Raw genomic sequence first — 21,092 nt, 5'->3', positions numbered from 1 at the left:
TTTCGGAAAGAACGTGAGCCAACTACGAGTAGGTATTTGCTGTTGTGTGTGTTCTACTTTTTTCGCTGCTTCCAAATGTTTTACGATAGAAAATGCACTCGTTTTGAGTCGAAATAAAACAGGTAATAAAAACACTTACGGTTTGAATTGGAATTTAGAGTTTACAGAAAAAACCTAAGGAAAAGAAAAATAATCATGATTTAAAATATATCTAACTAGCACGAAATCATGAAGCATTATCCAACTGGAAATCCAATCGCTTCGTGATTGGTTGGAAGATTCTTTACGGTGATCCAAACCTATACCAATTTGATATCTGTGCTCGGGAAGTAAGCCAAAACAAGTGACAAAGTTTCTTTGATTTTAAGTCACCGCAAAATCACTATCTTCAGGTTTAGTTGAAAAATTTTCGGTGAAATAATGTGAAATAAAGGTGAAATTATTTCACCGAAAATTTTTCAACTAAACCTGAAGAAAGTGACAAAGTTCCCTCGTCTCAACAAGATTTCTTAACACCGCGATTAAACCTACACTATTTTGATGTCCTTGCTTGGGAAGTACGCCGGAAAGAGCGACAAAGCGCCCTCGTGCCAAAAAATTTCTTACGAACACGATTAAACCTAGTCCAATTTGATGTCTGTGTTAGGGAAGTCTGCCAAAAAAATGACTAAAATCCACTGTCCTAACAGCTTGCAATTTCTTTACGGCGAGACGATTAAACCTAGGGAAATTTGAAATCTGTGTTGGAATAGTGCGCTACAGCTATTGTGTTCGGTTGTAATTTGTTTCTGTAAGGATATGCATGTTTGCCGTTTCATTGGAAGTGTAGTGAAAAGATCTGCTGTTGATAAAATGGGATTGAATTAGTAAAATTCCTTCAACGTGGGGAACCATTGGTAATAAAAACAATCTTTAATTTCTGTAAGGTAGCAGGAAAGCAGTAGTTTGTGTTCTTGATTTTGTTAAATTGTTGAAATCTTTTGAGGATTGAACGTATACAATGTTACTACTTTGATAAGCGATACATACTACGCATGTATGTAGTTTTTTTCATACTTTCAACAAATGTTCTACAAAGTTATTCAGCATACCAAAACTCACATTTTCCGCAAGGATGCATATGCATCTTAGTCTTTTGTGACAGTGTCTGAAAAGTGAAATTTTAGAATTAGAATATTAGAATATCCGAAAAGTGTCAAGAAAATCCTTTTTATTTACTCGTATATGACTCTATGCGTGATCATGACGTAAACTATTTTGGAAAAGGAGTAAATGTCTGATGGGAATATACAGGTATACCTCGATATAAGACAGCCTCGTTATAAAACAACCTCGATATAAGACAATTCGATATAAGACAATTTTGTCTTATATCAAAACAAATCCCTTTGACATAGCTGATAACGATACCAGAGCTGATTTTCCATTCTGAAATCGGTGCCATGAAGATGTTCATTATTTCAAAATAACCCCAAAAATAAAAAACTAATAGTTCAAACAATAATAAATAGTTCAAAAACCGTAAACACATAACACAGAGCAAAACTGGCGACCGCTAATGCGATTTTTTTTGAAAAAACCATGTTTCGATATAAGACAATTTCGATATAAGACAACTTTTAGAAATTAAAAATTGTCTTATATCGAGGTATCCCTGTAATATATAACGGGTGGTAATAGTTTAATGAGTAAAACATTCGGGTATCAACCGAAAGAGCAAGGGGGCGAGCCCCGCCCGCCAGTGCATCCAATTAATCATGCTCCGTATCAGACATTTTCTCCTTTTCCAAAATGGTCAAAAAAGTGCCAGGAAAGTTTTAAAAAAGTGTCAAAAACTATCGATTTAGTGCTGGAAAAGTGCCCTAAAAGTGTCAGAAAAATTTTAGTATTCTAAAATCAGAATCTAAGATCTAAGATCAGAAAACTGTAAGACGGGTATCAGAAAAGTTTCATAAATCTATCATAAATGTGTCAGAAAAATATCAGAAAAGTGTTTTATTAAAGTATCAACAACATGCCGAGAAAAGTATCACGAAAATGCCAAGAAAGCATCATAAAAGTGCCAGGAAAGTGTCAAAAAAGTTTAAGAAAAATATCAAAAAAGTGCTAGGAAAGTATTAAATAAGTCAAAAATTTGGTTCCGAAAATTTCAGAAAAATGTAAAAAAAGTTTCAAGAGAGCGTCAAGAAAGTACCAGGAAAGTATCGGAAAAGTATCAGTCAAGTGTCAAAAAGGTGTTAGAAAAGTGCCGTAAAACTGCTAAAAAAGTGTCAGAAAAACATCAGAAAAGTTCCAAGGAAGTTTTATAAAAGTGTCAGAAAAGTGTTAAGAAAGTGTTAGAAACGTGCCAAAAAAATATCAGGAAAATACCAGGAGAGAATCATAAAAGTGTTAGAAAAGTTTTCGAAAAATATCAGAATAGCTCCAGGAAAATATCAGAAACATTTCTGAAACGTGTCAGAAAAGTATTAGGAGAGTGTCAGGAAAGTACCAGGAAAGTTTCAGAAGCATGTTAGGAAAGTTTCAGAAAAATTTTAGAAGCGTTGGAAAAGTTTCAGACAAGTGTTAAAAAGATAACAGAATAGTGTTAGAAAAATACTATAAAAGTGCTAAAATGACAGAAAAGTTTCAGAAAATTATCCAAAAGATTTCAAAAAGTGTTAGGAAAGTATCTGGAATGTCTCAGAAAAGTATCAGGAAAATAATGTTAGAAAAGTGTCAGAAAATTTTCAAAAAAGTATCAGCAAAAATCATCAAAGTACCAAAAACCAAAATCAGAAAAGTGCCAAGAAGATGTCGAAAAAGCGTTAAAAGGTAACCGAATAATGTCGAGAAAATGTCAGAAAAATGTCAAAAAGATACTAGACAAAAGTGTTAGAAAAGTATTAAGAATATGTAAGAAAAGGATCAGGAAAGTGTCAAAAAAGTTAAGGAAATGTCAGAAAAATATCGGAAAAGTGGTAGGAAAGTGACAAAAAAGTGTGAGGAAAGTGCAAGAAAAGTTTTAAGAAAAATGCCAGTATGGTATCAGAAAAGAGCCAGAAAATTGTCAGAAAAATGGCAGGAAAGCGTTAGAAAAGTTTCAGTAAAATGTCAGAAAAGTGCCAGGAAAGTATAAGAAAAGTATTGGAAAAGTTTCAGAAAAGTGAAAGCAAAATGTCGAGAAAATGTCAGGAAAATTTCAGTGAAGCTTCCGAAAAGTGTCTGAAAAATTTAAAAATTTGTCAAAAAAAGATTCAGAAAAGTGTCAAACAAGTATCAGAGAAGTGTCAAAAAAGTGGTAGGAAAATAGCATAAAACTGCCAAGAAAGTGTAAGTGTCAGAAAAAGTGCCAGGAAGGTATTAGAAAAGTTTCTGATAAGTATTAGAAAATTGTTCGAAAAGTATTGGAAAAGTGCCAGAATTGTGTAAGGTAAGTATCAAAACTTATTAGGAAACTGACAGAACAATATTAGGAAAATGTCATAAAATCGTTAGAAAAGATCCAGGAAATCGACAGCAAACTTTCAGAAGGTTTCAAAAAAGTATCAGAGTAGTGTCGGAAAAAATATTAGAAGAGAAAAGTGTCATAAAGGTGCCAGGAGAGGAACAGAAAAACCAAAGAACAATCCTAGACAAGTTTCGGAAATTTCTCAGGAAAATGCCGAAAGAGTGTCAGCAACGACTTGGAAAAACTTTAAAATAGTATTAAAAAAGTGACAGAAAACCGCCAGAAGAATAAGGTTTGAAAATGTGTCTAGTAAAGTGTCAGAAAAATGTCAGGAAAGCGTCAAAGAAGTATTAGAAATGTGTCAAAATTGTGTCAGAAGAGTATCAAAATCGTTTTAGGAAAATCTCAGAAAAGAATAAAAAAAATTGTCAGGAAGACGTCTTCAAAAAGTCAGAAAAGTGACAGAAATATTTCAGAATAACTTCAAAAAAGTATTAGTGAAGTATCGGAAAAGTGTCCGGAAAGTGTCAGAAAACTGTCAGGAAAGTGAGAGAAAAATGTAAAAAAAATATCAAAAAAATGTTAAAACAGTGTCGAAAAAGCCTTAGAAATGCTTCTAAAAAGTGTCAGCAAATATCAGAAAGCTTTCAGAAAAGTGTTAAGAAAGTGACTCAAAAGTGCCAGAAAAATGTCAGGAAAGTATCAGAAAAGCATTAGAAAGGTATTAGATAAGCGGCAGAAAAGTGACAGAAAAGTTTCAGAAAACTTTCAAAAAAGTATCACTACAGTATAACAAAAGTAATAGAAAACTGTTAGAAAAGTGCCATAAAAGTGCGAAAAAAGTTACAGCATAGTGTCAAAAAGGTATAAGAAAAGTGTGAAAAAGTGCCTGAAAACTGTCATAAAATGCCAGAAAAGTGTCAAGAAAGATCAGACAAATGTCGACAAAGTGCTAGAAAAATGTCAGGAAAGTGTCTGAAAAGCGTCTGAGAAATGTCATAAAAGTGGCAAGAAAGTGTCGGAAAGTATCAGAAAAGTGTCAAGACAGTGACAAAAAGTGCTCGAAAAGTATCATGAGAGAGTCAGAAATGTGTCGGAAAAGTAGCAAAAATGTATCAGAAAAGTGTCAGAAAGGTCCCAGATAACACAAAATCGTAATAGAAAGTTCACATTAAATCGTTTTCATGTCAATTTCACATTGGAATTGTATAATGATTAGAGTATGTCAAATCGAAGTGAACAATAAGTTGTTTTGCAGTCGTGCGTGTCTTCATATACAATTCATGACTATGAATTATAAAGCAGTATAGACGATTACAATATTTGATTATATCTTAATCATATATTCAGGAGTATTTAGTTGCGTGTTATAAAAACTACGCAAAATAGAATTACAAATAATTGTCAAAATGTTCGCACGTATAGCGCCTCCACTTTGGTACATATATGTTCTTATATGGCGTGAAATATAACTTTTTCGTTCAGATATGATTTCGTATGTCTCAGTTGCAATCGAGATATACAAACCAAATGGTTTACTGGGGTGTGACAAGAGTGTTAAGAAAGTGTCAGGTCAGTCAACTTATAAATTGTTTTCTTTTGCTTAACGTAAAAACACTTATAACGGAAATACAAGACACGCCACATTTAGTTCTGACAAAAAATTAAAAGTACCTTTTCACTAACCGGTTTTTCTAAGAACTATAAGAGTTGTGTCTTGTTTTTCCGTACCAGAAGAGTGTCAGGAAAGGGCCTGGGAAAAGTACAGAAAAGTGTCAGCAGAGTATCAGAAAATGTTTGAAAGTGTATTAGAAAAATGAGTAATTCTCGCTGAAACGGAGCCGCTACTGACACGAGGTCTTCAAATATTGGAAATTTTGCGCTTAATTGGTTGAAAATGGTTAAAAAAATAAGAATTACACTTTTAATGCCACGAAATAGTGGACCCCTCGTTCGCCAAGGGGCCTAAGAGTTTCATAAAAAGTTGAATTTTGAGCAAACCTTGAGATCTATAACGAGTGATATTTCATAAATTTGCCTTGAAACAGCTAACAAATGACCCGGTTCTGTAAAGAAGAAGAACATGGCTTTCAAATGGAGTAAAAATTTTTTAGCCGGTCATCTTGGATTGGATTTTATCAAAAAATCGCCGTTTTCACCATGAGCCCCTCAACCGATTTTCATTTTAAGACCACCATTGGAAACCCCAATTAAGCGCAAAATTTCCAATATTTGAACACCTCGTATCAGTAGTGGCCCCGTTTCAGCGAGAATTACTCAAATGTCAAAGTATATAAAAAAGGTGTTAAAAAGTGCTAAGAAAATGTCAGGAAAGTTTCAGAAAATGTCAGCACAGTGGCAGAAGAGCGTCAGAAAAATAAGGAAAAAGCATCAGAGAAGTGTCAGAGCCTTTCTGAAACTGCCAGGAAAGTTTTTGAAAATCTTCAAAAAAGTATCAGAAAATTGTCAGAATGCCGTCAGAAAACTGTTAGGAAAGTATAACAAAAGTGTCAGGAAACATGATTGATACGTCGCGCATCCAATTCTGTCATAATTTAATAACTAAACTGGTTGAGTTCTGCGATTAGCAACTCCTAAGAGGCCTGGGAAATTGACAACGAGTGGTCTAAGATCGAGTTGAATTGAGAACACTGCTTAAAAAAGCACGAGATGCTGATGACGACGATGCTGACGAACAAAACTGTTTGCACTGGCAGCGAACTTGAACTCTAAACGTACCAATTTGATGCTATCCAATCCTGTACCGTTAGATTTTAAAGTGTTCTGTTCTGTCTCCTTTCCGGGCTGCAACCGTGAAAACACCGTGTCATGAAAAAGCATTGTACTTGTTTGCTAGTTCATATATGTGTCGACGGTCATTTGGGAAATTTTTTTATAATTTGTTTAGATATACCTAGTTCTAACATGGAATTCTAGCATGTTGAAACTAATCCCTGCTATATATTGGAAATACACAAAACAGACTACCTCACAGTTCATGGTTCAACTCCGTTGGGAACACAATTGCATTTCCCTGCATCCCCCTGCATTCCAGTGCAGGACAATGGAGTTCCGAACCGACCTGCTCGGTCAATGGATTACTACGAAAAGTACCAATCGGTCAAACATGATATCGTTTGAATTCTGAATGACCTATTGAGCAGTGTACAACATGCGATTCTTTCCATTATTCCATATCTAATGGTGGGTACACAATATTTGTGGAGATCCTGCTTGAACCAGCGAAGCAAAAGAGTCAAAAGAAAATGGAAACCCCTTCAGCCCAGTGCAGCAGGATTGAGTGGCGTGTACCTCTACTGTATGGTTTTGTAACCGGATAGAAGCAACGATCCACCTTACCAATATTATTCACCTATCGCCTATCGTTCCGACCGCCGCGCCGGTCGGTCGTCGCGTTTCAATCAATTGGGTGAGCTCTCTTTTGAAAATTAATTAATCTCATCATGAAATCCGTTTGCGGCAAACGCAAAAGGACTGACTGCCTTTGCGGAAGGCAAGCAGAGGGTTCGAAGGACACTCGTTCATTACCGCGTGCATTGGACGGGGCTGGCTGGCTGGCTGTGCCGGCCTGCGTGAGTGGTGATAATGATGATATTTCGCGCGAACAAAGACGACGGAAGGATTAATCCTGGTCCTCTCGGTATACCAGCATGGGTTGGCCGGGCCGGTGGCGGTGATGGAAGTGGGTGGGGAGGAACGTTGTGTTAATATCTACCGCCGTCGATGAATGAGCGAATGAATGAATAAGGCGTGCCTTCTTTCCTATGATGATGATGACGGCGACGACGGTGATTAACGGGAGTTTCGAAAATTAAACTCGCTAATAGGATTTGAGTGCGCGAATGAAGCTGGCCTAGCGGTAATGAAGAGCATTCAGACCAACCATCAATTTTGTGGTCCATTGATCAAACAGTTTGACTGATCAAGTGGCACCGTTTATTGTTGCGCTTACAAAGGAGCGGGATTTTCGAAATCGTAATTGGATTTTTATTCCGGCGGAATATCTGTCTTTTGATTTATTTTAAATGTGAATTATGAATGTGATGAAATACGTTCGCTCATCCGTTCCCGGTAAATACGCGGGATATCTTGTAGAATATCAAACAAACTTACAAATCAACTCAAGAGGCGTAACATTTTCATTAGTTTCGCTGCGCGGAACGCGCCATCATAGTGACACTCCAGTGCAAACGCATCGACTGATGATATAGCATCAACTTCCCACTTAGAAAAGCATAGAATGCGATTTGCGTGTGATCTTCTCCCACCGTTCGCTCTTCATTCATGTCCTTATCATCCTTCTCCTCCTCCACTCGGTAATCATTCCCATCAATGAGCCGGTCTGTGATAAACAAACGGCTCGCTCTCTACCGTCGGCGTCGTCGTCGTCATCGTCGTCACCGTGCACTGCTGGCTGGTATTGTCGCCACCTGCGGTTAGGAAGAGTGCGGTCATCAACATCCCGCGCACAACCAGGAATCGGGAAAAGCAGCAACAGCAGCAGCGATCGAGCCGTGTGTGGGTGTGTTAAGTGGCACCTTGCAGAGTGCGAATAAAATATTTACCCACCCGGTCGGTCGGTCGGTCGGTTCAAGGTGAGAAAAATCGAGCAATTTTCACACGTCACCCAGCATGAGATAACTGGGCTCGGCGGTGTGCAGTTGCAATGGGTAGCCATTTTTATTCAATCAACCAGGTCACTGCTGGAGTGGCACGGTCCTGGGACGCTGGAACTTGCTAGGTTTCCAGTTGACTCCGCCGCTGCCGGGTGGGCCGAGACTTAGATTGAGAAGCCCGGGTGATATTATGGCGATACATCGTTTACCGATAATGAGGATAGTTTCCGGTACGAGCCATAGGCAACGACCGACGTCTCGTGGCTGATTCTGTCTTTGCAAAGAGCACAAATGATTATAGATGAGTTCTTGCTCGTTGGCTGTGCTTTGGAGAACCGTACAGTACCTCCCCACAGGATGCGATCATAACACTAACGGGATTTTTTTTCTCTCTCTGTATCGTTTCAGGTAAGATGATGGAATCCATTAAGAAAATTGCTTCTGAAGCGCATACAAAGAGGGAAATGCATTGACAGCCCGTTTCGTCCTTCGCTGAAAACAGCTATCGGTCAGCGGAGTGTGAACGGAATAGAAAAATGATAGACTGTAAATTAGGAAAGCAGCAGTGCTTTTGAAATTGATTTCCAGGGTTAGTGTCTCTCGTCGTTAGTTGGATCAAAAAGATTTTCTAAATCCTCCACTTCCGTGCCGTCGTCGTGTCTCGAATGAATCAAAGTGAAAGGGAGGAAGCATTCTACGTTTGACCCGGTGCGGTGGTGAGCAGATAGCACCCGGGATGCCGGCTTGATCGATAAGAGAGCACGCTCGCACCAAGTACGTGGCGGTAAGTAAATAGGGGCCAAAACCTTTTGATGAAATGAAATCAAAAGAATTGCAATTTTGTGCTGGCTGGGACTTTCAATAAGCGAAATGGAACCACACCGATCGGATGATAGTGTGGAAAAACTATGTTTTACCTAGTGGAAAGTTTTCGAAAATAAGTTTTCTTTATTATAACGACAAAATTTTATATTATGTTTTATTTTCGTTCCTGAGTTATGGACGAAAAGAATGATTTATTTTTAGATTATATACAGACTACGAAAATTCATACTTCATATGAACCAAGCATAGTAAAACAATTTTTTTTTCAAGCGCAATCTAATCTTCCCAGAAATTGTTTTTTTTTTCTAAATTTTACACGTTGACGCAAATCTCTACAGAGGTCTTAAAAACTCGTTATTACTGATCACAACGTAGATTGTAGGAAAATTGGTTGGGAGTCAATATATTGCTAAACATCTACACAAAATTTGATATGCTGCTTTTGAGCAGTTTTTACGTTATTGACATTCAAAAAATGCATGTTTTTCTAGAAAAATGCCTATAGCTACAGAACCGAAAGAGATAGCAACTTAATTCCTTCAAATAAAATGTGCATACTCATTGGATGTGAAAGTGCTCAGAAGACAAGATTTGTGAGAAATAAACACGAAAGGAGATATTAAGGAAAAACGGATTTTTTAGATCCACTCCGTCCAAAAAACTTTAAATTACTCCATCCTTTCAACCATAAGAGATAGGACTTTTATTTCTTCGGCAAGGTAATTCAAAATTTAATGTTACTGAACATTTTATTCAGCTAACTTAAGCCATAAAAAAGTTTATATTTTGCATTCGACTACTAAGATGGCCCTAATGTCATACACACCAAAAAATGCAGAAGTTGAAATAATAAATTTTCTCCGAAGCAGTGTTGAAAAATTCATAGCAGCAAAAAACTCAATGAGATTTCAAGCACCATGAAATTTCAACCTTGATCAGAAGCACCGAACTCACATATGAATTTCTCTCGCTATTATACGCGATGTCTCTGTTGCTATGCGATGTGAACCAAATTCAGCTGTGAGCATTTTGCTTACTTCTTCGACAGCTGGCATTTCATACAACGAACCAGAGAGCGAAAGAGAATTAACCGCCAGAGAAAACATCAGCTGCGAAAAAAGTTAGCACACATTCATGAATTAAGATGGCAAACAAGTTGAATTAAAAAGGCAGAATTTACATTTTTCCTTCGCGGGAAACGACATTTTTCTTAACTAGAAAGTAAAAAGCCTAATAAGAATTAGATAAACATGTAGTTTAAATGTGTGTTTTAGAGTAACTTTACGATTTATCTAGAGATTCATTCTCTTACGCTCAGTCACAGTTACGTATCGCACGAGAGAATGCCTATGCTGTTCAACAACGAATTTGTATGTAAAGGTGTATAGCTCTGGGTAGCAGTTGAAGCAAAGCAGAATGTGATCAAGTGGGAAGAAAGATGTGTGAGTTTTGTGCTTCTTGCTATGAAAACAGAAAAACTCACACGTGTGTTTTTTCTGCATAGGATCAAGTTGACATGATTCACAGTTGATTTTGATTTTTGATGAGTTTTGAGATTTCGAGTTTTTAACATCACTGCTCCGAAGCTACTATATACCTAGGACTAACGGTTTTAGCGTAATTACTTTTGTCCACCTAGATTTGGGTTTCATCCCACGGTGCGGCCTAATGACTCGCTAATAAATATTACGGAATTGGAAAAAGGCAGGTTGCTACTCAAACGCATAATGCATATTTCTGTCAATTTTTGCTTTCAATACCCAAGCAACAATGAAAGTTTTACTGTACTCTTATGGCGTTCTTCATGACTAATTTTGGTCTTAAATGCCATCATAAGAGTGTAATAAAACTCAAAATGTTACTGTTACTGCGCTACCCCCGCCCCCCTCCGCGCTCTTGTCCACCACTTGTAAATTTGTTTTTTTTTTTCGTTATTCCCTATACAATGAGATAAAGCCTTTTTTGATTTTTTAAACTTTCCCCCCGTCAATGGCCACCTTATCCCCCATTTTCATAAACCCCTTCTTATCATTCAGCCACTTGTACAACTGCTATCGGCCCAAATGCAAGAGAAACGCACCCCTTTACCCGTTTCAACCATCCCCTCTTTTATCAATCTCTGTTTGCTCTCTGAAAATTCCTATACCAGTAACAAGCAAAGCCTTTTTCCTATATATCCCTTCTCGGTGGAACGTCCCTCTTTTTTCACAGTCCCTTGGACCACCCTCCTTATTAAGGACCACCTTCCCTTTATGAAGTTTTCTGCTTTGATTCTTTTGCGTCAAAGAACATGTGTGCCAAGCTTAGTGGAGAACGGTCAAGGCATTCTGGAGTTATGACCTCCCACTCCCTATTAGGGACCCCCTTTTCCTCAGCCCCCCCCCCCCCCCGCGGTGTTGATTCCCTTATGTCAAGGCCAAGTTTGGTGGAAAACACGGTAATGGCGTTCTGTAGTTTTGATTTGACCATGCCTTTATTTTAGCCGTTTTTCCACCATTTTTGTTGGACTATTTTTCATTAACGATTTCTTCTTTTATCAGTTTCCTGTGTCAAAGAATAAGATCATTTTAATTCGACCATTATACTTGGATCAAATTCATTTATTGGGTTTTCTATTACCATTCTTTTATCATTTTCTTCGGACCATTTTTACTATATTTTTTTTAACCATTTCTTGACCATTGATCATTTTTCTTTGATCGTTTTTTTGCCATTTTGTTTTACCCATTTTTCTTCGACCAGTTTTTGTCATCTTGATTTGACCATTTTTGTTTGACTATTTATTTTATTTGGCCATTTTTTTCTGATCATTTCTACCACAAATCTTGTTTGATAGCTGTTTGCTTTAGCTGTATTTTTCCAATCACATTTAAATACATTTAAATTTAGTTAAATACATTCCAGGAAAATTAGTTGTTACGTATTAACGATTTTCGAAAAAATGCTATAAGCGTACCATCCTTAAGGATATTGTTTTGTTCATTTTTCTTTGACTATTTTTCTTGAGGACTTCCTTTTACTATTACTCGGTTTGTATTTTCCATTTCGACTTGCAAGTTTTTCATCTGTTTTCTTTGATTTGTCTTCTTTAGTGATTGCCTTTACCATTTTTCTTTTGTCGTTTTTCTTTGACCACTTTTTCTTGGCCATCTACCTTCGACCAGTTTTCTTTCACTATTTTGTTCTGCCCATTCTTTTTGAACCATGTTTTTCCATATATCTCCAGCCATTTTCGAATATTTTTGAACAGTTTTCCTTTGATCATTTTTTCTTTGATTCTTTTTTTTCGACCAGTTTGCTTTAATAATTTCTGCTTGGCTATTTTCATTCGACCATTTTGATTCGACCTTTTTCAGATTATTTTGTTTTAACTATTTTTCGCCATTTCGATTCAACCATATTTCGTTTTCTATTTTTCTCTTATCATTTCAACAATTTTTGCCCATTTTTTAATTTATTATTTGACAATTTTTCATTGAGGATTTGTTGTCCATTTTCTCAACTTGTGTTTCTCGAGCATTTTCCTTTTAGAGCTTTGGCTGGTGAAATATTATGTTTTAGACATTTTTTATTATCTTTAAGCATCTCTTATAATGTATTTTGTTTTACCGTTTCCTTTTATTATTTTCAGTTTTTTTGATTTATCTTTTTTAATCATTTACTTTTTACTAAATTTCTTTGACTATTTTGTATGTTTCGCGGATAATTCTTGACTACTTTTCGTCGATCGTTTTTTATTTGACAATTTATTACCGGCCAGTGTCTTTTGAGCAGTTTTCTGTGACCATTTCGTTTTTTTCATATCTGTGGACCATTTTTCTCTGACCATTTTGCTTTAATCATTTCTTATCATTGTTCTCAGATCGTTTTTAACCATTTCTTTTGATCATTTTTATTAGATCGTTTTTTTTTGTACATCTTGCCAGTGACCATGTTTATTTTCTTTTACCATTTTCGCCATTTTGATTCGCCGTTTTGCCCATTTCCTTTGGTAAATTTTTTTTCTTCTCACACATCTTGTAATTTGCCTTATGTGATAATTTTTCTTCAACCACGTAACTTTAATCATCTTTTTAACACGTTTCTCGGGAAATGTTTGAACATTTTTCATCATTTTTGTTGCTTTGTCCATTATTTTCGGAATATGTTTAGCTATTTTTATCTATTTTGGAAAGTGAGGAAGTGTCTGATGCGATGAATGATTAATTTGATGAACTGGAAAATTTCGATATAGAACCAAAAATATATCGGAGCAATGGCAATTGGGGTACCCACCCACGTTTTTTCCGTTGGTACCCGATTGTTTTACTAACTAAACTACCGCTGCCCGCTATATTAGATAGTCTAATATTTCGTTTTTTCTTACAAATTACGTTCAAGCTCAAACCTTAATCTATTTAATCTACTGCATTTCTAGTATCAACAATAAAATTTATATTTTTTCGATCTTTTTTAATATTTCTATTCTATTCTAATATTGGTACGGTTTACTTTGTAACGTTTATGACCTGTGAGCTCGGCGACAAGGTGTAAGCGTGCGTTGCAGCAGCTCCCATGCGTTTACTACTCGAACGTGTTCCTTCAGTTCATGTTCTTGGGTTTCTATTAGCGTGGTACAGCGCAGTTCTCCGGCTGACAAACATTAAGTCGTCGTCCTGAAAGTAAAAAGACGTTAGATTAAAAACTTCTCGGTCGGTGGTTTCTACAGTAGATGGAGGAAGAGGCACAATTTGTGTGTCTACAAATAGACCAACCCATGTCGCGCTATGGTTAATAAGGGGGGTTGTGCAGACTTCTTTTGTCCAGCGCCTCTGTGGTTCAAAGGTACACGGGTACCAGTGAGCGACACGCCCTGGCAGGTGTTGTGGGTTCAAATCCGGTTATAATCTCTGATTACAGCTTGGTTCGACCCATGCACCTTCCAGCATTGGACAAAAGATAGGAGTCACAACGACAACTTGTTAACCATAGCTACCTATTACCCCCCCTCCCTTCCTTTCCACCCTTCCCCTTCATTCCCGGAAAAAAAATCCTTCTTCATTACTTTCCCTTACCGTCCCTTCATCAATTGTAGAATCATCGTTTCAAAAAAATATTAAACATTAAGCGTCTGTGTTCCGTTTTCTCATTCACTATCAGGAGCAATACCGTTTTTTGCTGTGAAAATAGTCCCTGAGTGCGACGAATGTGTTTCCATATCGTTCGCCAGTTTTCTCCTGGATTTTCTCGTTGCACCTTTCGCTCCTCTGTGCTCTCTACGTAGTGTTGAAGTATTGAAAAGGATGTTGCATTATACTGAAGCTATAGAGGAAGGAGTGGCAGTTGCTGTTTTATTATCCGAAGGCACGGGCAATTAGCCGAATTTAAATTGTTTTGGGTAATATACTCTTTTTAGAAAGGAATTGAATCTATTTCTGCCAGGTGTCTACTAGTTAGTAGCGCTTTACATTGGTAATTAAGAGCTGGTAATTGCAGCCCGAGTCCGCCGTGGTCGTTACTACGTGCTAATTGTTGTATTGGAACACGTGCAAGTATACCCCGTCAAAGAAATGATGGTAGTCTAATAGCTAATTTTGTTTTATTCTTCCCATGCAACGGTATTATTTGTATGCAATACTGCAAAAACTGCTTTTTGTTTCTACCACCGAGCAGATAGACTGTTATCTAGTCGGGCAGTGTGTTAGAAGCACAGCATTACGTTGCCGACGCTCACACGGCAAGTCTCGGATTAAATTGTTCTCCAATTATTTTCAACCACTTTCCGTTTTCATTGGACTCATTGGAATCATGGATCATTGCAACACCCTCAAGTGCAATGTTGAAAGCAGGCAGGAAAGACCATCTCCTTGTCGAACTCCCCTGCGAGATTCGAATGGGTCCGACAATCCACCCGAGATTATCACACAGCACTGGATCCCATCCATCGTAGCCATGATAAGTCTAGTGAGCTTACCTGGAAAGCTGTTTTCGTCCAGAATTTCCCATAGCTCTTGTCGGTTTACACTATCATATGCGGCTTTGAAATCAATGAACAGGCGATGCGTGGGGACCCGAAATTCGCAGCATTTCTGTAGGATCTGCCGCATGGTGAAAATTTGATCCTTTGTAGACCGACCCTCCATGAAGCCGGCCTAATAACTTCTCACGAATCCATTGGCTATTGGCGACAGTCGGTGGAAGTTGACTTGGGAAAGCACCTTGTAGGCGACATTCAGAATAGTGATCACTCGGTGGTTCTCACAGCCTTTCTTGTAGATAGGGTAAATAACCCCGTCTTTCCACTCTTCTGGTATTCCAAATCTTGACAAAAACACAAAGAGATTTTTTCAATCGAGCCAAAAAAAATATGGGCCATTTTCCATTGATTATTTTTCTTTTGCTATTGTTTGCCATTTTGCTTTGGCGATTTTCATTTCACAATTTCCTTCACCTGTTATTTTTCTCCCAGTGAGATTGATAACTAAACTTTTCTTTTGAATTATATTATTTATTTATTGGTGTGCCAAATATCCATTTTGTTTTGAAAAAGCGCCTATTAATTATATGGTAAGCAGTTCCAATCGAAGGAGTCGAAATAGGATCTTTGAAAACATTTTTGTGTAAGTGAACTTGGGATAATAGTAAAATTAAATAGAATAAAATTTCTGTAACTCATTATTTCAATCATTTCAAGCATTCATTTCAACAGTGCAAAGCAGTTCCGACTGCTGTACCCACTGAGAAGTTGTCTTGATTGGAAAAGTCAACAATGATCGTCTTAAACAAACACATAAGTCAGGTATATCAGGAGAGATAGCTTTCAGAACCCTAAACAAATCGTTATCGGTATCATTCAATCACTTGTAAACTACATAGATTTGTTTATTCTATGATACCGTATGCGATAAAAAGAGCAAATATTTAGAAGAATAGTAGAAAGCTTCTTATCAGTTAATTTGATAGTCAATAAACACGTTTCAATTTTGTACAACCCGTTATCGAACTGCTTTTATCTGAGTTTGACCGACATTGATCAAGTGTCTGAACACAGTTTGAGAGTACCTTGAACTTGACCCGATGACGTCTATAGGCGCAACAGCACAGAGCCTACTGCTTTCAGTTTCCCCCTCAACTAAATAAAAATCGAATATTGACCTTTTCCGATATCAAATTGCATGTTCGAAATGAAACCATATGGACGCCTCTCGTCGCCGTCACCGCCGCCGCTCGATTTCGATTGCATCTCTTACTCGAACGGCGATGGCCTACTTTGCTTGTCTGTTGCTGCTGCAGCAACAATTCGTGTCGCAAGAGGAGGCATCGCCCTGTTGAGGTGAGCCAGGGAATCCCTAGAAAAAAGCCCTGCTGGATTCGTGCAAGTCTGGGAAAAGGATTAGGATCAGACGTGGACAGACAAAGTCGGCCTGGCTCTAAATAGAGCCTGTCGGAAAGGGAAAACGATACTACAGGCTACTCCAGACCCGACGACGACGATGACTGAAACCGAATCGTCTAACCGTACTGAATATTTTAAACGCATAAATTTGTATGACGATGAAAGATGATATCATATCGTATGGCATATGTGGATAATTTCATACATAATACTGCCATACTCGACCGAAGAAGGTTGATTCAGTTTCCGTCGGTGTTTCGGGACTTGAGAGGGACTGTCTTTGCAAAAATGGAGTCTCGTTCGTTCGTTGGTTGGTTTTTTATCTCCTCTTCATTCGTCGGCAGCATCTGCGTGGCTCAGGTGAGGAAATTGTGTGCGAGAGTGTGTTTTATAGTCCTCCGGATTTCTCACTCGCAGGATACGACTGTGTAGACAGGTAGGAACACAGCACACGAAACAGACCGGGTCGAAAGAAACAATTTTTGACGGGTTCTATCTCCAAGTTTTATGAGTTTTCAGCTGGTGCTTCCCCCACCCGTCACACCACGGTCGTTGATCCAGCTTGTATGCATGTTCTTCTTTTGCTTAACGACTAAGACTATGGACGGGGCTGCGAGGAGGGGGCAGTGTTATACGGTAGCTTGTCACATCCGGATAAAAATAAGAGTTGGGAGTTACCCATCTTAAGCATGACTGATGAAGTCTTTCTCCAGTATGAATGGGAACACACACAAACAGCCGAGTGATGGGTTCTCCACCTGTCGTAAAAGAATTGTGGTAAGCCGGCGTCGTCTCCTAGCCTACCCACCCCCACAGGAAAGGCAGGAGCCTGGGTTGTCTCGGGATAAGCTCGCTTCCCGGAGAGTCATTTCCGGAGAACGCAGTTCCGTCCCAACCTCCAAGCTGGCTGACTGGCGATGTATTTTTAGCCTGGATAAATAAGGGTAGAGGCGTGCTGTTATTTGATGAAATTTAATACAGAAATCATTTGTTTGATTCATTGCTTCGACCTAATTTGTTTCCTGGGTATAACACAGGCGCTTCTCCCTCGTAACAAAACTTGATGATTCGGATAAACAAATTCTTGAGCATTCTGCAGGAAATAGGAAGTTTCAAAAACATCGTTAAAATTGGCAGAACAAACTAACAAATAAGAGAATTATTATTTTATCTCAACAGATAAGTGCATTAAAAATATTAACAATAAGACAGACCCCTTCCTTACTTTATCGCAGTCGAAAAACATTCCCGTCACTTCCCTGGGGAGTAGTTTGCTACCGATTAAAAGTACACTGCAGCTCTTTCTTATCCGGAGGGGGGTGGAACTTTCACTCGTCATTCCATCGGAACAGGTGGCACGGCAAATGTCGGCTAGGTGAGCCAAGGGTTGCTCCGTTTGAACTCCCACAAGCAATATTTCATAGCACCGGTTGCTATCGGTTCGGTTGTTCGATGTTCGGAAGGAAGGGTGATGATTGCCATAACAACTGTTCGATTCTCGTGCTGGTTGCGACTGTGGAAAGGGGTGTGGAAATCTTGAGATTGTTTGTCACCTCAAACTTTCTGCGAAGGCGCACCGTTCGGGAGCGGTTTATTCCGAATGACTTAATAAACTGTCGAGAGTGCCTACGAAAGGAAATACATCGACTGGCTCCGGTTGGAAATTTTCATCGAAACCGACGGCGAACGACGACGACGACGACAACGATGACGACGCACGGCGGAGTAGCATTTTCATTTTCCGGCTAACGAACGACGGCTGCGGATGGAGCAGATTTTCACACTGGCAGCGACATCGTGTAGCAGTTTGTGGTCGGGGAAAAAATTACAACCATGCAGTGGAGCTTTGTCAGGATGAAAAACACGAGCACCAGAAAGCTGATACCACGTGGAATGTTTTCCCACGCGTCATTCACGGCACGGTCCAGGCGAGCTAGCCGCGGTTTTCAAATGCGCTAAACGAAGCTGTTAGGGATGATCACGAGAAAAGTGGATTGATTCTAAATAATTCAGCATCCAATTGCAACTACTTACTGCTTGTATTTGCTTCGGAGACTGGTGCAGAAGAATTTGCAAATAAATTGCACAAAGCTTCACACTTTGAGCACCCCTCGATCGGCGAACATTGGCGCACTAACCGTGTGAATATGAGCCGATGCGGTTTTGGCGGGTATGATGCAAAGATTAATTTACCACCGGCATGGATGCAGCACCGGCATATCCAAAGCAACCGGGGAGACGCTGCGCTGCAACGGTACGATACGATATGCCCTAGTTCCGGGCTTAAATTAATGCCTTTATCCTCACACTAAACTGAAATCCCCACCGACTGTTGTTGTGGTCTCACTAAAGCAACCTCTATTCTAGTCCGGCGCGGTTAGATGGGTGCTGCAAATTTGTCTATCTTATCGTGCGCTCGAATTTGGGCACTTCTGCACATTCTGGAAGCACATTTGTGCATACATTACTTGAAATCGATTTCAGTGTCTATATTTAACTTGGTGGCGCTTGATTTGCTGTGAAGGCTAGTAAAGTAGGTCACATGCTTGATGCTTCTATCCATCATTTGAAGGACATGCTTATAAACAATTGGCATGTGCCACTAGAAATTATGGCTAGTTGACTACTCATACAGAATGCATCTTGCGTACAAGTTAGCCGAGTTTTTTCTGCATTAGAGCCGCTCATTCGCTATTCGCAAAACTCAAATTTCGAAGCACGAAGTGCGGACTGACGTACCAAGTTCTGCTTCAAATCAGCCTGAAGGAAATTCAATAAACTCAAGGAAATGAAATGGTTATATGCATGAAACCAAAGGGAAAAAGAGAGATTTGTTCGCGTTTGAATTGGCAGGCTACTTCCTGTTGGACTTAAAATTTTGTTTAGAACTACACGTGAATTTAGAATAATTCGAACTGGACGTTTTACATGGAATCCGACATGAAATCGGACTTAAGACAGAATTTGAAGTTTTTATTCAAGGATTTGAAATTTTATTTCAAAAAAACAAGCCTCCCTTCCGTTACTTAGCCAGATAAAATCAAGCGGATAGCACTTAAATATTCACCGTGATTGTATAAAATTTCGCCGAATACCATTTCGCGAAAAACCTTACGCGGAATGTATCATTTCACGGAAAACCTTTTCGTGAAAAATACAATTTCGATCCTCGGGGTGATGCTCTCCTCACTCGCTGTCGCTCGTTTGGACCCAACTGAAGGAAAGTAATAGAGGTCAGCAGACCTAGGAGAACGAATAAACCTAGACAGAGGTGATTTCTGTGGGGGAGCTGCAGATAGTTTTTAGTGGTCTTGTTATTGACTGTTATGTTTTATGGAAGAGTCCAAAATTTCTTGAGCTCGATTAGTTTTTGAGTTGCGCAAAAATTTCTGTTTTATTTGTATGAGAGTCCTTATCCTCCTATCACAGGGGTGAGGGGTCTCAAACCATCATAAAATAAATTCCTGCTTCCAAAAACCCCCACATGCCAAATTTGGTTCCGCATTTTTCCTTCTTTTCTGTCACGTCTATTCTGTTTTGGCACTTCTTTTCTCTTTTGCTCTTCGTCTTTTGCTTTTCCTTTTTTTATCTCCTGGTTTTCCCCTTCTCATCTGTTGTGTCTTTATCTTTGATTCTTTGGAAGTTATTCTTCTTCTTTATTTGTCCCATTTTTGCATTTTTCGTCCCATCTTTCTCCTTCTGTATACCGCTTGACCTATTGACCGTTTTCCTCGTTTCTTCTAATGTGTCTCTTTTTTCTTTATCGCTATAGAATTGTCCTAATTTTCTCAGCCTTATGTTAAATTTTAGGCTGACAAAATGAAACTGACAAAAAATTTTTCAAGATTCAAGACTTAAGACCTTGCAACATCGAAGACTTCTACTAAAAAGGTCCACAACCTTTTTTGGTGCGCATTAGCTTTGAGCGGGAAAACTTGGTTTTAGGTTTATGGAACCTTTGAAAGAGTTTCTTAAAATTAAAAGTTCGATCGTCCAGCATAAATTCAAATTTTGATTAATCCCCCAAAAAGGGCATAAGAAATTTTGCTGAAGACAGTAACCTTCTATCTCTTTAGCAAAGATAGAGAGATCCTATTTCTCATAAATGAAAAATCGTTAAAATCGGTTTTTTTAGCTGTTTTTGTAGTTGTTGTATGACTTTTTCCTGTTTTACAAAGTTGTTACTTTTAGATGCCAGAGAAGAAAGAGGACGTTCCGAGATTTTTAATATAGGTTATATTTTAATATCCTGCGATAATAGAAAATGTTCAGATGCCAGTAGCGTACAATTTTGTTTGTCACTTACGTTTAGTCGATCCTCTCGAGGTATTTCCTTCCCTGACTTCTATCTCTAAACAGAGCTGCTGAGGCTAAGAAAAAGGTATCCTTTCGTAAGTAAAACACGTTTTTAATTAGCACTGATATCTTTACCTTTTGTCTGACTCGTAGGTTATGACAATTTTAGGTTAACTAGACTTTAATATTTAATTTCAGTTTTCAATCTAGGGTAGAATATTTAATTAGTATTAAGTAGCTCTAAGATTTAACGACAATATCCATACTTCACTATAATTAAACTCCTTTCCATACAATTATTGCTAATTTAGTGTAGTATTTAGAAAAATTTAGTATAAAAGAAAAGCACTGCGTGTTCCACGAATGACACTCGATTCTGAGGATTCTTATTCTTATTTTAATAGCTTATCGCCGCTTATCATGACAGCATTTCGCCTCACACGCATTAAGCTTATCTAGATATCGAGGAGCGATCTAAGCCCGAGGGGCTTTGACACTCCCCCCCGTATACCAACTCCAGGATTTGGTT

This window comes from Sabethes cyaneus, chromosome 2 (assembly GCF_943734655.1).
Source record: "Sabethes cyaneus chromosome 2, idSabCyanKW18_F2, whole genome shotgun sequence".
In the NCBI taxonomy this organism is placed as follows: domain Eukaryota; kingdom Metazoa; phylum Arthropoda; class Insecta; order Diptera; family Culicidae; genus Sabethes; species Sabethes cyaneus.
This window is presented reverse-complemented; position numbering follows the sequence as displayed.